This window comes from Capsicum annuum, unplaced genomic scaffold, assembly GCF_002878395.1.
Source record: "Capsicum annuum cultivar UCD-10X-F1 unplaced genomic scaffold, UCD10Xv1.1 ctg71637, whole genome shotgun sequence".
NCBI classification, from domain to species: domain Eukaryota; kingdom Viridiplantae; phylum Streptophyta; class Magnoliopsida; order Solanales; family Solanaceae; genus Capsicum; species Capsicum annuum.
In genome coordinates this window covers 5,745-11,965 of record NW_025881474.1, presented here as the reverse complement: position 1 = coordinate 11,965, position 6,221 = coordinate 5,745, and the positions used below count along the sequence as shown (strand labels likewise).

The 6,221-nt window shown below is 35.5% G+C and overlaps 1 pseudogene; it reads left to right on the top strand.

The window, feature by feature from the left end:
* Window positions 1–281: 281 nt before the first annotated feature.
* The window catches only part of LOC124894215, an 11,502-nt pseudogene continuing 5,562 nt past the window's right edge, over window positions 282–6,221 (top strand).

The window sequence follows — 6,221 nt, the reverse complement described above, 5'->3', positions numbered from 1 at the left end:
AAAAATATTCACTATATGGAAATTATTACACCATACAATACACAATATTTTTCTCACACACCCTCACTTCCTAAAATACTATTCTTAAAGAGATCTCCAAGAGAATTATCTCTAAACCTCTTTAATAGTAAACAAGGAAAAAAATATTTTTGTATGTATTAAACAATGAAGGAGGTGGAGTTTATTTATAACTCCCAACCTCCTCCCAACCAAAGTAAATTTTCGATGTGAGATTTTCGTTCTTCAAAACAAACTTCAACAGTTTTTTCTTAGGTGGGATGATGGACAAGAAGATATTATTATTACTATTTTTCTTCTACATTAGTCTGGACCTAGCAACAATTGTATCTGCTCAACTTCAAGTTGGTTTCTACAATACTAAAGCTAGATGTCCACCAGCAGAAATCGTAGTTCGAGATACGATGCGAAATCGGTTCTTTGTTGATCATTCCATCACAGCAGCATTATTGCGGATGTATTTTCATGACTGCTTCGTCAGGGTAAGAAATTATAATTCCATCTTAGCTAGCTTCTTGTTGCCATTAAGATTTGACAAATTTTTTAAGTTTAATTGTATAACGTTGTATGTGTCATGACATATATAGCGTTTGGACAAGAACTTGATCATTTGAAATAAAGTATTCCCTCCGTTTAAAAATGAATGACCTACTTTCCTTTTTAGTTCGTTTAAAAAAGAATGACCCCTTTCCTTTTTTAGCAGTACTTAATTTCAACTTTCCACATGGCATGTTTAGGACCATAAGATTAAAGAGAATTTTGATACATTTTACACAACTTTAATTTAAGACCACAAAGTTTAAAAGTCTTCTTTATTTTCTTAAACTTTGTTTCAAGTCAAAGTAGGTTATTCTTTTTGAAACGGAGGGAGTATTATGTACTGTGAAGGGTTGTGATGCGTCATTGCTGATAGACTCCAAAAACACAAAGAACAAAAGGTCAGAAAAAGATACAGGAGCAAATAAAAAGCAAATTAGAGGCTACGTGTTCTATGACAGTCTCCTGTGCGGACATCATTGCATTAGCCACCCGAGATGCAGTGGCATTAGCTGGCGGACCGAGCTACAACATAACCACAGGTAGGCATGATGTTCTAGTGTCAGACCCATCATAAGTGAACCTACCAGGCCCTAGTTTAACCGTGCCATAAGCATTCGAATCCTTTAGAAGTAAAAGGCTTACAATAAATGAAATGGTAACTCTTTTGGATAGCCACATAGTGGGAATTACACATTGTAGCTTGTTTCAAGGTGATAGGCTATCAAGAGCGGATAGTAGCATGGATACTAAATTGTTTAATAGTCTTAGAAAGACATGTGCTTCTGGGGGTGACCCATCAATATTCTTGGACCAAAACACTTACTTGCATGATGCATCAGATAAATCAACCGCTGGGATTGTGGAAAATTTCACTTCTAATCCAACAGCCTTCCAACAGGAACTTGCAAATGCATTGATCAAGTTAGGTGGGAATAATTGGCAAAGAAGAACTTTTGCAAAACTATTTTGTCAAATACCCACTTAATTTCTTTTTGATTTATTTTTTAGGTTTAGGGTGTAAAAAGTGGAAAAAATGGAGCCCACACGTGGGCCAAGGGACCAATTCATTATTTATACAACTTTACAAATTTAATATAATACACCTAACCCCCTCCACTTATTCCAATATATAAAAAAAAAAACTCTCTCTCTCCTCTTCACTTCCCAACTCCCACTTTCAAACAACTTCTCCCAAAAATGCTATTTTCGTACGTTCTTTGTCTGCAGCTGCTAAGGGGGCATTGTTGCTTCACAAGGTTAGTTAAAATTGAGTTTCGATCATTTATAGATCCATTTAAATGGTTTTTCTTTTTGCTAATTGATTGGTAGTGATGTAGGATTTTTTTCTTTCGAATTTGGTGTTTTTGATTTAATTGTGTTTTTTAGCAAGGAAGTGTTGAATGATGGTATAATTATTATTTGAAGAGTTATTTTAGAATTTTGATTTGAACAACGTCCTGTTTCTGTCCGTAGACCCGCGGTCTATTCGTAGACCCGTGGTCTATGAAATGAGAATGCCCTAAATATATTTTAATTTTCAGACGTATGAAATTCTTTTAAACATGATTGCTGAAATAGTGAAAATTGAAATATTAATAGCTAATTGGTTTGATTAGGTGCACTAGTTTGATTTTTAGCAATTGTTGTGTTTTGATATTTTACATGTTCGATTTTGGTTCAATTATTGTATGTTTGTGCAGTGAACTGTTTAATGGTGGGGTGTTTGTTAATTTTTTTTTTGGGAGGGGGTTTTTATTTGATTATTGAGTTATTTCTGTTGATAGACTTGTGGTCTATGAACTAAAAATGGGAGATTTGTTCTTTAGGTATAGACTGTGTTGAAAATGGGTAGAAAAAATGTTATTCCTAAACAAAAAGACGATACCTCTGGTAGTAGTAGAAAAAGAAGAGTTGCGGCAGTTGAAAAAGTGTCAAAAAGAAAGAAAATTCAAGAGTCAGTATCCGAATCAGATTCGGAGTTAAAGGAGATAAGCGACTACGTCGATTCTAGTGAAGATGTTGCCAAGTGAAGTGTCAGTGGTGACAGTGAAGAGTGCGAGGGAAGTGGGAGTAATAGTGATGATGGGGATAATGATTCGTTGTCTGTGCCATATATTTCAAGGTACATTTTTGTGGAGCGATATGACCTTCGAACGATAATTGACTAGGTCGAATCTTTTTCGGCAAAGATACCGGTCAGATCAAGAATGACTGTTTATCAAGAATTTAAACAAATTCTTGTCGACCAAGAATTGAATAAAAAATTCAAGCGGTCCTATTTTGGACACCTGAGAAACTTGCCAGAACATCTCAAGTTCAATGGGCAGTTGGTTCATTATTTGCTGTTGCGACGCGTTAAGAACGATAAGATGCGTCATGAGATATGATTCTGCGTTAACAACAAGCCTGCCTGTTTTGTCTTGAAAGAGTTTTGTTTGATCACGGGGCTGAACTGCTCATCATACCCCAGTGAATCAAAAATGAAGAAGGTGTTCGCAAAGGGGGACAATTTTTGTTTTAAGGTGACAAAAAACAAAAACATCACGGTGGCCAACTTGTTACACCTGATCAGAGAGAATAAGTTGAACGAGGACTAGAAGTTCAAGTGTTGTCTACTGTGGTTCTTGCACACCATGTTACTTGCGAAAGATTCGACGAAGGTTGTCGACACAAAACTGATTCGAATGGTCGACTCTTTGAGTTTCTTCGAGAAGTATCCATGGGGGAAAAAGACATTTCAACTGAACATGGACTATCTGAAGAAGAAAAGTAACCTGAAGAAGCAGAATGAAGTATTTGATGAGAAGAAGAAGGCATCCTATGCTCTATTCGGATTTCCCTGGGCATTCATGGTATCTACCATAAACCCTTTAGTGAGTTTATCGTAGATTATCATTTTATTTATACTATGTAATAGACTCATAGTTATTTTTTTTTACTGTTGTACTGTTTACAGATTTGGATCTATGAGGCCTTTCCTCATCTTGGGGAATTTGCTAGAAAATCAATGGATAAGCCCTTACCCATCCCCCGCATCCTCATATGACACACTTTAAAAAGCGATAAGATAATCGTAGGCAACCCATTCAAGTATAAAGGAAAAGTTACCGAGGTATGAACTTATTTTCTATAATGCAATAATAGTACCATTTTATCAAATGTCATGTAATTGTTAATTGATATTTGGTAGAACGTGCACCCGTACATCATCCCTACTGTTCGTGAGATGAAAATGGATTACATGATTACGTTTGAGCCATATATGGATGAGGTGAAGAATAACGTCCTCGATGGCTTGAAGAAAGAGTTAGAAGAGGTGACTGTCCTCACTTCAAATGAGGACAGTGACAATGACGGGGATTTGGGTGGTAACCCCGTTGGAGTAAGTGTTGGTGATGATGATTCTCTGAGCACCTCCAAAGATGCAGCGAGAACCTCATCCCTCGGGGATCTTCATAAGTATGTGGTTGCGTTCGAGGAAGCGGTGTTGGATATTGCTGCCTATATCAAAGAGAAAGGAATGAAGAAAAAGGAAAATGATGAGTGACAACATAAGGGAGGTAGCTTCATTCATTAATTGATGTTTTTAATGAATATTCAGTTTTAAGTATCAGTAACACTTTGTAATATTATGAAATAGTGATGTGCATGAATCGGAGAGGAATGAAGAAGGAGAAAAAAAGAGCAAAATGGATGAGTTGGCCGCTTTTGTGGCAGAAGAGGAAAAAAAGAAGAAAAAAAGAATGGTGAAGAAGATAAGAGCCAAGAAGAAGGTGGAAAAGTAGTAGCAGAAGCATCAGAAGAAGAAGCGGCAACAGATGAACAAGGAGGCTAAAAAAAAGGAAAAATTGTTGAAGAAGAAGCTGACAAAAAAGAAGTTGAGCAAGAAGCAGCAGGTGAACGAAAAGAAGAAGCTGAGGAAGAAACAACTGCTGAAGCTGAGGAAGAAACAACTGCTGCAGGTGAAGTAAGAAAAGAAGGTGTGGAAGAAAAAGAAACTGAAGAAGCAACAGCTGATGCACATGCTGAAAAAGAAGGAGAAGAAGGTAAGAATGAAGAAGCAACTGCAATTGTTGAGAAAAAAGAAATTGAAGCTGTCCAAACAGATGTGGTCATGGACATTGTTGATGAAATCAACAGTAACACTTGTGTTGATGAGGAACTTAGGGAAAGAGACCTTTAAATGCTAAGATGTTTAATTTGTTGTTAAATGATGAGTTATTAGGATATGACAATTTTTTTTATTTGACAAATATGAAGTTAGAAGGATCTGGTGGTAGGATATGACAATTATTCTTTTATTTTATGAAACTTGTTATGATTCTGAGCTGAATCTGTTTCTATCAAACTGATTTGTGGCATGGAATTTGAATATGCAGGGTGTGGTCATAGTTGGTACATTGTATGCTTGATATCATAGAATGCATACCTAATATTTCATATACCGTATGCATAGTCTATCATTACCCTGCTGGTTGAATTTAAGTTGACGTGTTGTTTAATCGACTATGGTTCTATCAAAAATAGTATTACACATTATACAAAAGTAGAACTATTATTATTTATTCAATATCACTACATCCATGTTACACATTTCCAAAGAACGAATACTAGCATTATAGCACATAACATCATTTTTAGGACATTCTCTCTTTCTTCGGCCAAAATCAATTTTTGTTTTAGTTGATCCCTCTCTATTTGGGTGTCATGTAGCAATAGTTTAAAGTGATCCCTCTGTTCTTCGGCTTCTTTGAACAAAGTCATGAGAAAATCTTTATTTTCTTCGCATTGTTGGAGCCTTTGTAGTAGATTAAATTTTGCCAAGCCTTGAAAATTTGATGTCTCGAGTCCCGAAATAAACGTTGATGGACTGGCTGGAGGTGATAGCTCATCAAGCCATTTGAAAAACGAGCATGCGCCATTATCCTAGGAAAAAAAATAATTACATAACCATTAACTTAACTTTTTGGAAAAAAAACACGCACACCTCACCTTTGCAATTGCACAATTATAAAATTTACAACCTGGATTTGAATCCGTGCGTAACGTCCTCAAGACAACCGCATTTCCACAATGACAAATTAGAGTATTTTTAGAATTGAATGATTGAGATGCTTGAGACATTGTAGAATTTTTAAAAGCAAAATAAAGTTGATGAAATAAAATAAGGAGGGATGTACACCATATATATGAAGTAAAAACAAAGTGTTCACACTGATGGCCTACAAAAGTAGCCATTTTTCACCGTTGAAAAAGTAATTTTTCTCTTTTGAACTGGTGGTGACACTAAATAGACTGTCGTAAATCATGACCTATGTCAGCTATCGATTTGTATAGTTTACCATAGACTTACACCTTTATTAGTGCATCGACTGATATCCTGATTATGCTTAGATTACCATGATCTTTGTACACATCTATAGACCATCACGTGGAGGTAGTTAAAAAATGAATAATTAAATTAAAAAAAAATTAAATAGATAATAGTAACATGTTTTGGGGCTGGTAGAAGAAAATAATTAAATATAATCTGATTTAAATGGATAATCACATGTTTTGGGGTCGGTGGAAGAAAATAATTACATTAAAAATGATTTAAATAGATGATCTTGGACTGGTGATGACACTTAATAGACCGTCGTAGATCATGAACTATGTCATCC